Source organism: Ranitomeya imitator, chromosome 3 (genome assembly GCF_032444005.1).
Source record: "Ranitomeya imitator isolate aRanImi1 chromosome 3, aRanImi1.pri, whole genome shotgun sequence".
In the NCBI taxonomy this organism is placed as follows: Eukaryota; Metazoa; Chordata; class Amphibia; order Anura; family Dendrobatidae; genus Ranitomeya; species Ranitomeya imitator.
The window spans coordinates 29,190,669-29,202,780 of NC_091284.1; the positions used below are offsets into that span (position 1 = coordinate 29,190,669).

The 12,112-nt window shown below is 42.3% G+C and overlaps 1 protein-coding gene across 1 annotated transcript in view; it reads left to right on the forward strand.

Moving 5' to 3' along the window:
- BCL9 (BCL9 transcription coactivator) overlaps window positions 1-12,112 on the forward strand; it is a 171,638-nt gene that overhangs the window by 108,597 nt on the left and 50,929 nt on the right. The gene's annotated exons all lie outside the window — the stretch shown is intronic.

The following is a 12,112-nucleotide window of genomic DNA, read 5'->3' on the forward strand; positions in this document are numbered from 1 at the left end:
ATCAACATTGGCCAGTTGAGTATTGGGGCAAGGACGTGCCTGCCCGGGTGATCAACATTGGCCAGTTGAGTATTGGGGCAAGGACGTGCCTGCCCGGGTGATCAACATTGGCCAGTTGAGTATTGGGGCAAGGATGTGCCCGCCCAGGTGATCAACATTGGCCAGTTGAGTATTGGGGCAAGGATGTGCCTGCCCAGGTGATCAACATTGGATAGTTGAGTATTGGGGCAAGGACGTGCTGTCAAGGATGGATCAAGAAGAAGAGAGCAGCTGTGCAACAGCCACTTTACACCTCTAGGAGCTTTCCTGGCCCCCCATTCTACATTCTTAGTCATTAATATGGAGTCACCCCTCTGCAGATATAATGGCTCCCGCTCTTCTGGAAAGGATTTCTACAAGAGACCTCTTTGGGAATTTTAGCCTCTTCATTCAGAAGCGCAATTGTGAGGTTGGGGGGAGGTCGGGCTCACAATCTCCGGTCTAGTTGTAGGATGGGTTGAGATCCGGGCTCTGTTCTTCCCCATCCATGTCTGTATGGAGCTTGTGCACTGGGAACAGTCATGGGGAACAGGAAAGGATCTTCCCCAAACGGTTCCTACAAAGCTGAAGATACAATTGTTCAAATGTCTTAAGACACTAGAACTAAGAGGCTGAAGCCGCCCCCTGATAACAGCTCATAGCATTATCCTCCTCCACAATCTGAACAGCGGGCACAATGCAGTCAGGGGGTAACTGTCACGATCTCACCAGAGGGTCGGTCAGTGGACGGCACGACACACACAACGGGATGGAAATTGGGAGAGGAAGGTCCTACCAATAGGGAATGAAGGATGGGAAACCTCCTGAGCTCCAACCTGAGCCTGTCCCTGCACTCCCCTAACGCCCTAAGTGGGTCCTTCCCCCCACCGCCATCACCAACCTCGTCCCTAGCTGTCACCTCGAACTGCCCTTGCTAGTGCACTGGCCAGCAAGGGCGCTAGCCTCACCACTGCAAATGGCACAATACAGGGAGTGGTGACAAGCATGAGAAAAACAAGGTAAAAACACCACACTTAGCTTCCAAACTCCGCTGCCAAGCTCCACACCGCTGATGACAGAGGAACAAGACTCCAAACTCCAGAAGTAGCTAACACCAGAGACCTGCAGCTGCAAGGCTGGTCTCCATAGAGAAACTCTATCACCAACAGTCAGCTGATGCATCAGATGACCATTTAAAGGGAACCTGTCACCCCGAAAATCGAGGGTGAGGTAAGCCCACCGGCATCAGGGGCTTATCTACAGCATTCTGTAATGCTGTAGATAAGCCCCCGATGTTACCTGAAAGAGGAGAAAAAGACGTTAGATTATACTCACCCAGGGGCGGTCCCGCTGCTGGTCCGGTCGGATGGGCGTCTCTGGTCCGGAACAGCGCCTCCCATTTTCATTCCATGACGTCCTCTTCTGATCTTCAGCCACGGCTCCGGCGCAGGCGTACTTTGTCTCCCTGTTAAGGGCAGAGCAAAGTACTGCAGTGCGCAGGCGCCGGGCCTCTCTGACCTTACCGGCGCCTGCGCACTGCAGTACTTTGCTCTGCCCTTAACAGGGAGACAAAGTACGCCTGCGCCGGAGCCGTGGCTGAAGATCAGAAGAGGACGTCTTGGAATGAAGATGGGAGGCGCCGCAGCGGACCAGAGACGCCCATCTGACCTGACCAGCAGCGGGACCGCCCCTGGGTGAGTATAATATAACGTCTTTTTCTCCTCTTTCAGGTAACATCGGGGGCTTATCTACAGCATTACAGAATGCTGCAGATAAGCCCCTGATGCCGGTGGGCTTAGCTCACCCGCGATTTTCGGAGTGACAGGTTCCCTTTAAAGGATGGTGGGAGTGGTCACCACCCACATCATCTGACCAAGCAATTCTGCAGTTGCAGCAGACTGCCAGCGAAGGAAAAACTGACATTAATTCCCGTTGGTTATAATCTAAAAAGCTACACTTGAAACATAGTCGAACCAGAGCTGCCATGAATCCAAATTGGATCGTGACAGTAACATCCTCCTGGAATCGCCAAACCCAGACTCCTCCATCAGAGAAGTACGATCCGTCACTGCACAGAACATGTCTCCTTCAGAGTCCAGTGGTGGCGGATTTACACCACTCCATCCGACGCTCGGCATTGTGCTTGGTGATGTACGGCTGCATGCAGCTGCTCCCCCATGAAGCTTCCAGCGGGGGTTCAGTGTTTGTGCTGATGTGTCCATATAATGTATCTTTAGATCTAACACTTGTAGGGGTCTTGTGACCCGAAGTGAACGGTGGCGCTCCTCCAATTGTAACTCCCAAACATCTTTTAGTTTGAGTACAGGCCCATGGAAGTGAATACGTTTGAAGGTGAAGACGCACATTGGTTGATGAACCCTGTGGCCCCTATGTTCTGCTGAGCAAGAAAACACCTTTTTAAAAAATTAGTTTGGCAAAACTATCTATCTACATTGATGGGGACAACCCGACCTGCTGTATTCTCCTCCTTCAGCCATGCTCTCCTCCATCTGTCCTCTACTTTTTCCTAATAAATATTTTGTAGGATAGTGAGGAAGGGGGTGCCGATGGAAGAGGGAGTATGACGGCAGGATCAGACTGCAAGAAGTTTGTTTGTAGTCTGTTACCATAGAAACACATGTGTCTGTAACTGAGCTGTTGACACAAAACGGAAGCACATTTTTAATCAAGTCCCATTATAAAGTTAGATGCATTGGAACTATTCGAAGATATGTTTGCCCATGGAGATCCCCTTTAAATAAATGGCTTCTGACATATGTAACGTACAGTTTAGTTTATACTTTATCAGGACGGGTTTTATGAAAGGTTTCACTTTTGTGTGTTAGAAAGCATTTATTGTGCCGATCAAAGTACACAAATATATGCTATCTTGTATAAAGTGCATGATACCCTGCAAGGGTGGGATGACGATAAAACACTGGTTAAAATTAAAGGGGAAGTCCAGGATTAGAAAAAAAGGGTATGTTTTGCTTTTTTTTTTTTTCCTGTCCATTGTTTGATTTGTGTATTGCAGCGTTCAGGTGAATGTGACTTCATTTAATACCGGACACAACCCAAAGACAAACATGGCGCTTTTTCTGGAAACAAGCAGTGCTTATATTTTACATTTGCACATCTCCTTTAAAGGGTTATTCCACTTTTTATCAGTAGATATTTTTTGGATAGTGCTTGTAAAAACCAACACATTCGCAATTTACAGCTTATTAAAATTTTATACCGTTCTTGAGATATTTACACTTTTACTTTGTTTACAGTCCGTTACCTTGGAGACCGACCACCGCTGATGTCTAGCTTGTAAGCACTACACTACATCGAGGCTAGGATATGGAGGTAACAATGCGGTACAGCTATCCTGACCAGCTTCGATGTGACCAGCTTCGAAGCATTAGTTACAAGCTCAATAGAAAATAGCCTCTAATAACTGCACATGCTCTGCTTTCTAGCGGTGGTGGTCGGTCTCCAAGACAACAAGATGCAAGCAGAAGAAAAGTGTTAGTATCTCAAGAATGGCCGATAATTTGAATATGCAATAAATTGCAATATTGCTTGGATTTACAAGTACTATCCGACCATACCTTTTATTTTAAGATGGGAATAGCCCCTTTAATTGTTGATGTGACCCTTTAAAAATATATTGGACATGATTTCTGCAGTGTATGCTGGAACATTAATTATGTTACACTATTTTTGGGGTTGTGATCATGCGGGCACTACCAGTGTACCCGAACAATATAGGACAGCAGCGCTGATCTCCATCATTTAAGACCCTGAGTCTGCCAACAAATCTGACCACCGCATAAAGAATTTTTCCAAAGATGGTGTTTTTTTTTGGGGGGGGGGGGGTAAGTCGGCCATCACAGTATGAAAATCATGGGACTGAAATTAACATGGAGTCTTAAAGGGGCTTGTCAGTATGTTAAAAGTGTCCAGTTTTTGCTCTTATTTTATTCCCGCTTCTCCCCTGTGTCTTCCATTTTTTTTGTTTTTTTAAGATTTGCCATACAGGTACAGAGATACGGGGCTTTTTGTTTAGGGGGCGTGTCTTCATGGCAAAGGCCATTAAAATTCGCACTGAACAAAAAGGCCCATATCTCTGGGACTGTACGGCGGATTTATAAAAAGTAAAAAATGAAATATTCAGGGGAGAAGCGAGAATAAAATAAGAGCAAAAACTGGAAACTTTTTGACCTAGTGACAAGCCCCTTTAAGACTCCATTTTCATACTGTGGCAGTATACTTACCAACATTTCAATAGAGAAGCAGCAGGAATAAAGTAGGAGCAAAAAACTGTCTACTTTTAACCTGGTGACATGTCCTCTTTAAAGAAGACAGAAAGCAGAAAATCTAAGGAGATTGATGAAGTGGGATGACCCTGCAGACGGTGATCAGGACAGAGATCTTGTGAGCAGAGAGCAGTGCGCTGACTTCTTCTCTGCAAGGCCTGATGGTTAGCTACCTTGGAGATGGCCAAGGAAGAGGAAATATAAAATGAAGGTGTTTTATTGCTTTTCTTAGGAATTTATAGCTGAGTAATCTTACAGAGGCAGTAGAAATAGTAGTGAGGGTTTATCTGGAGGGAAGGGTCACTCCGATGATTAACCTCTTAATGCCAGGCTTCGTTGGGAAACCATTAATCTGGAGGTCAGGCTGGGAGAGAATTGTGTTCTGAGGCCAGGCTGCAGCGGTAAAGCCGGTAATGGGAGTAAGTGGTGTATGGGGATTGTTAAAAACTAAAAAATCTGCCTTGCTGCTGGTTTGGCATTGTTGTCAAATTTTATGGATGTCTAGAAGATTGTATAATATGTTCATGATCCGCTGGGACAGTGATCAGTTGATGGCTACTGATCTGGCTTAAAAGATCCCGAGAGATCGGTCATGATTGCTGCGATCAATCGGTACTCAGCCGTTAATTTTTCCTATAGCGGCCACTAGTGGTAGGAGGTGGTATTACATGAAAACTCAGTTCCTATATGGAAAGGGGTGTGAGGTTCACTACTTCACTAATGGCTCCATTAACTTCTATGGGGATGTGTGTAGTCTTAACCCTATTTTACCAGGGAAACTGCCCCAAAACTACCTAGAAATGCCCTTTTATCTAAATCTGTAGTTGTCCCCCCACCCTTTGTGGTCCCTTTGGGGGACATTCGTTCAACAAACAGGACTGAGTGGGCTTATGGGTATATATGATATATATTTTCTTCCATAACTTAAATAAAAAAGTGACAACCTGAAGTGCTGCCATATTAACGGCCACCCTTAAAGGGATTGTACGGGATTAGAAAAACAAGCCATCATTTCCGAGAAAAAAAAAGTACACCCCCCAATTTAACAGCTCTGTGCAAATACACTAGGAATGTAACTGTGGAATCAGACTACCTACATGTTTGTAGTCGGTGACCATGGAGACACATAACGCTGTATCAGAGCTGCGTACACAAAACGGTGCAATATTTTTAATCAAAACTATTAACAATCTTTGCTTAATTTTGTATTTTAGATACGCCGGAGGCAATAAGAGATTGGTTGTAATGGCTTCACCACATGAATACCCCCTTGAATTACAAGACTACTGTTATAATATATATAACGTGTATTATAATATACATATATTATACCGTTAACGCTGCTAGGACTGATTAGTTTTGACACGGCGCCATATTTAATTTTGCCGCAGTTATATGATTCTGCCTCTTCACCCCACAACTAGGGGGCGCTCTTGTGCTGAAATGAAAATATTCTGTGAATTTCTGATTTAAAGGGTGTCAGTCACGTGGAAGGCGTATGGCGGCATTATCTTACCACTAAATGGCTGTGTTGCTCGGTCTCGTGCTATATGGCCTCATCTTATTTGAGCACTATATGCTATTATGTGAGCAGTATATGGTGGTATTATGTAGTCTCTAAGAGGAAATATTATTTGGACATTATTGACATTATATGGCAGTATTAATTTGACAAACTATGGTTGCATTATGCAGTTTTTATGAGGAATTATTATGAATGCTCATTGTTATGTGGGCTGCATATAGCAGTATCATCTTAAACAATATGGCAGTATTATCAAGTATATTATTTGGGCACTATGTGGAGGTATTGAGTGGGTAGTATATGGCAGTATTCTTGTGATACTGTATAATAACTGGGCCCTCTATGGTAATATTATGATTGATATATGTTAGTATTATGCAGCACTTGCGGCTGTAACATGATATTTTTTTTTAAGAAATAACTTTGAATATTATTTTGGCACTATATGGTGGCATTAAGAAGGCAGTAAATGACGGTATTATGTGTACACTATGAGGAAGTATTTTTGCGATACTGTCTTTCAACTGGGCACTATATGGCGGTATTAAATGGGTGGTATACGGCATAATAATCTTGCCCAATATGGCTGAAGTGTGCTTTAAATAAGTGTTATACAGTATGAATACTGAAAAAGTAGATAAGAACTATCTGGTTTTTATTTTGGTAGGTTATGGCGATATACAGTCTCCATTAAGAAATATTATTTAGATACTTTGTATTATTTGACAACTATATGGCAGTATTTGGGTTGTATATCGTGGAAATATGTGGTCTCTGTAAGGAAGTGTTATTTGGACACTGTATGGTGGTGATATTAGGAGGGCAATATATGGCAGTATTAATTTGGTAAATTATGACAGGACACTGTGTGGTGGTATTAAGTGTGTCGTATATGGCAGGATTATGTAGTCTATATGAGGAAGTATTATTTAGATACTGTCTATTTGGACACTGTATGGTGATATTAGGAGGGCAATATATGGCAGTATTAATTTGGTAAATTATGACAGGACACTGTGTGGTGGTATTAAGTGTGTCGTATATGGCAGGATTATGTAGTCTATATGAGGAAGTATTATTTAGATACTGTCTATTTGGACACTGTATGGTGATATTAGGAGGGCAATATATGGCAGTATTATGTAGTCTATATGAGGAAGTATTTAGATACTGTCTATTTGGACACTGTATGGTGATATTAGGAGGGCAATATATGGCAGTATTAATTTGGTAAATTATGACAGGACACTGTGTGGTGGTATTAAGTGTGTCGTATATGGCAGGATTATGTAGTCTATATGAGGAAGTATTATTTAGATACTGTCTATTTGGACACTGTATGGTGATATTAGGAGGGCAATATATGGCAGTATTAATTTGGTAAATTATGACAGGACACTGTGGGGGTATTAAGTGGGCAGTATTAAGTAATCTATATGAGGAAGAATTATCTGGATTGTGTATATTATTCAGACACTGTATGGTGATATTGCAAAGTAGTATTATGTAGTATCTATTAGGAAATATCATCCGGACACTGTTTAGTTCGGACATTATATGGTCATATTTCGTAGGCAGTATATTTATTTTTCTCACTTATGTAGCACCATTAATATCCACAGCGCTTTTCAGACATCAAGTATTATTTGAACAGTGTAAATTATTTGGGCACTATATGGTGGTATTAGGTGGACAGTGTACGGCATAAGGAGGTATTATTGTGATACTGGTGGTGATATTGTGTGATATATGCCAGCATTATCCTGCACTCATGGAAGTTATATCATGTCTATTTAAGAAAGTATTGTTTGAATATTGACTCCTATTGTGGCACTCTATGGTTACATTATAAGGGAGGTATATGGCAGTATTATCGTGGCACTATATGGCAGTGTTATGTGGTCTCTATAAGGAAGTATTATTGTGATACCATATTTTAATAGAGCACTATATGGCGGTATTAAATGAGTGGTAAATTGCATTCTAATCTAGCGCAGTATGGCGGAAATATGCAGCCTCTTTAAGGCTATGTGCACACGTTGCGGATTAGCCTTAGGAATTTCTGGTGCGGATTCTGCCTCTCCTGGTAGAAAACGCACCTGCAGATTTGTCGCGTTTTTTTTCTGCGGATTTGCAGCGTTTTTTACCCCTGCGGTTTTCTATAATGGAATGGGTGCAAAAACGCTGCAGATTCGCAAAAAAGTGGTGACATGCTGCTTCTTTTAAACCGCAGCGTTTCCGCAGCGGATTTTCCGCAAAGTGTGCACAGCATTTTTTTTTTTCTCATTGATTTACATTGTACTGTAAATCAATTGCGGATCTGCAGCGTTTCTGCACCCCGCAAAAAACGCTGCGGATCCGCAGAGAATCCGCAACGTGTGCACATACCCTAAGAACTTATTTTGTGAATACTGAAACATATTTAAGAACTATTTTTTTTTGTGGGTTGTATATGGCAATATTATGTAGTCTCTATAAAGAGGTATTATTCTGGCACCTTATAATATTAGGTGTGCAATACATGTCAGTATTATATTGGCACTATATGGCGGTATTATGCAGTCTCTTAAAGGATGAATATTTTTGGAAACTATTGACTGTCATGTTGCCTGTATTTAACAGTGTTATCTTGAACTGTATATCCATATTATGTAGTCTCGATAAGGAAGTCTTATCTGGCTATTGGATAGCATGTTATTTGGGCATTCAGTGGGCAGTATATGGCAGTATTATCTAGGCTCTACATATGTGACCTCTATGTATTGAGAATACTTTGTGTGCACTTATTCAGCAATTTGCATTTTGATGATTAATTTTCATTTCTGTGGGTCAATTAAAATGGCTAATAAATCTGAATATTTAAGATAAAGGCAGTGGTATTCTTAGTCCACACTCCCTTTATTGGACAAATACACATCATCTGATCTGCTTCATCCAATGAGCATTCATGTTTATAGAGCGCGGAGGTGGAAAATCTGCATAAAATTGATTAAATGGTCAAAATACTCAATAATTCTGCTTACAGTGTATTATTTGAATACTTAATATTATTAGGACATTATATAGTGGTTATGTCAGTATTATTCTGCCAATATATGGATGTACATTGTGCTCTCTTTAAGAAAAGTATTAATTGAATATTATTTGGACCCTATATAGTGGTATTAAAGCTAATCTGTCACCAGGGTTTTGCTACCCCATCTGAGAGCAGAATAATGTAGGGGCAGAGACCTTGATTCCAATGCTATATCACTTACAGAGCGGCTTGTTAAATTTTTGATAAAATCACTGTTTTCTCTGTGGCAGATCTAGCAGTTCTCTGAATGCTGAGCTCTGTATAACCCCGCCCACACAACTGATTGGCAGCTTTCTGTGTACACCATGCATAGGCAGAAAGCTGCCAATCACTGATGGTGGCGGGATTATGCGGAGAAGATAAATATGCAGGACAACACGGCAGCAGGTTTACTAGTCCAATAGTGATAATCTCCTGCTGATAACAGTGATTTTATCAAAAACTACAGCAAGCAGCCCAATTAAGTGACACATCGCTGGAATCAGGGTCTCTGTCTCTACATTATTGCTACTCTCAGATTAGGTGGCAATAACTTGATCACAGATTCCCCATAAATGGGCGACATATGTCAGCATTTTTCTGCCACACTTTGTAGTATGTGCTCTCCTTAAGAAAGTATTATTTGGACACCGTAGGGCGGCATTTAGAGGGCGCCATATCTGAGCATTGTTCAGCTCTTCACTCTTTTTTCCGTAGTGAGTGCTAAAGTAGTATTTGATTAATGAGTATTATCTGAACACTGTATGGACGTATTAAGTCGGCAGTATATGTCAGTATTATCATAGCACTATTTGGCTGTATTAATTAGTCTCTTTGAGAAAGTATTATTTGAATAGTAAATGTTATTTGAGAACCGCATGGTTTATGTGGGCAGTATATTGCCGTATTATTTTGACTCTAAATGGCAGTATTATATAGTCTCTATATGGAGTAATATATGATTTTGTATATTATTTGGGCACTAGATGGTGGTGCTATGCGAGCCGTATACAACAATATTAGCTTGGGCAAAAAATAATTTTAAGGGCTGGTCCTATTTGGCTTGTTGCCCATGGCCCCATTTTCTTATATCACTGACCCTGTCTGAGTACAAGTCGCAGTTGCAGGATGCCCAGGCCGAGACAACCTCACGGTATGGGTCACCCGGGGGCGTAACTACAAAAGATCCAGGGGTTGTAATCGCACCCGGACCCTGGAGCTCAGGGGGCCCCAAAAGGCCAATTTGATCATTAGTAATAATTGGGGACCCCCGTTGGAGATCTTGCATTAGGGCACACAAGTTTCAAGTTACGCTACCGTTGGTCACATTTGCAATGTTTTAGCCAATCGCCAGCTTACTTTACCGTTAAATGCCCTATTGCTAGTCCTTCTGCCTGTGTCCCTAAGACAACACTTATTGTCATATTTTCTGCCCATTCAGGACAACCAATCCGATCACTTATCTGCACTGCCTGTCGCAGTCTGATCTAGCCCACAATCCGCCTCCTTCCTCCATGCTTTACAGTGCAGCGCTGCTTGCTGAAATTGCGATCGTTGAAACATGAAGAGAAACGACCTGATCGGCCCCTTGTCGCTTTTTCACCTATTTCTGCCTGGCTATAAAGAGGTTAATCCGTGTCAGTGTCTTGTAATTTGCTATAACAATCTTGAGGAATATCAACAGCTTTAACAGTCGCAGCGTTATTGACGAGCGGAGCGATCAATTCTATGACTCTCTCCATATCGATCCCTTCCATGAGTGGAGCGGACATTAGACTCCTCCTCCGGAGTAACGATTTTGCAATTTAGTTTAAAGGGACGGGTTTTCAGGTCTCCGGATTGACGTTACCTTCCAGTCTTATGTAAACAAAGCCTAAAGATTTTATTCATGGAAAGTTCTAGAACTTTCTAAGACCGCTTTATGGAAGTGACAAAAAAAAAAATGTTATTGTGTCGGTTTGTGATGTTTCCCTTTGGCGGTGCCAAGGCTGCGGACATGCTGGATCAGAATTTTGACCACGACTTGCGGACTATAGGCCTCGTGTAGTGAGAAGTTCTCTGTTGCCCATGGTAACCAATCAGGGCTCAGCTTTCATTTCTGAAACTGCTCTAGAAAAATGAAAGCTGTGCTCCGATTGGTTGTTATGGACAACAGAAAAAGTCTCACTATTAAGCGGCTTTTCTAACTCAGGCCCATGTCATTCTTCTAGTCAGTTTTAGGGTTGAGCAAAAATGATTTGCCGGACCCCGATCTGGCGGCCACATCTGTACTCGGTGACTACTGGACCAGAGCACCACGAACCTCCTACTACCGGCGACATCCTAGGGCCTCTTCTAATCAGTTGGAGGCTACGGTGTCATGGCGGCCTAATAATCGGAAGAGGAAAAAGGAGGTTCGCAGTTCTCTGGTTTGGCAGCCGCAGTAAACAGATGTAGCCGCTGAACGGCGATCCTCCGAATGTTTTTTTTTTTTTTAACTCTAAAACTGACTAAAAAAGAAAATATGGGCCTCAATTAGTAAAACTGACTAATAGTGAGCTTGTCTTTGTTGCCCATAGCAACCAATAAGGACTCAGCTTTCAGTCTTAAACTGCTCTTGAAAAACGACAGCTGAACTCCGATTGGTTGCTATGGGCAACAAAGACAATATAATTAATAGTGCTCATTCACACGACCGTATTTTCGATCAAAGTGCTGTCCGTGAAAAAAAATGGACAGCACTCACAACGTTATTTAATGGGACAGTGAAGGGAGACCTTCTTCTCTAAATCCAGAGTCGGGGAATCCCGCCTCATTAAAGTGAATGGATCCCCTGGGGGTTTCATCTGTCACGTCACTCGGAGATTTTTGATGGAAACCCCGATGTAAGTGCTCAGCGTAGAGCGCAGGATAAATGTGATCCCAAATGTTATGTAAAATGTTCCCAATAAAAGCTTCAACTCAATCCACAAAAAAAGCAAGTCCCCACTCAGGTCCGTCATCTGTTAATGGAAATACAGTGGGCTTCTACGTTACTGGTAGTACAAAGGCTTTGGAAAAGCGCTATGGCTCTTCAACCCCCAAAACAACTCTAGCAAATTCTGCGCTCCCAAATCAAAATGCCCCTCTCCCTTCTGAGCCCCAGTGTGCCTGTACCACATTTAGTGCCCACATATTTGGCATTTCTGTAGCGATAACAGCCCACCTAATTTATGGGTGACGGTCTCGCGA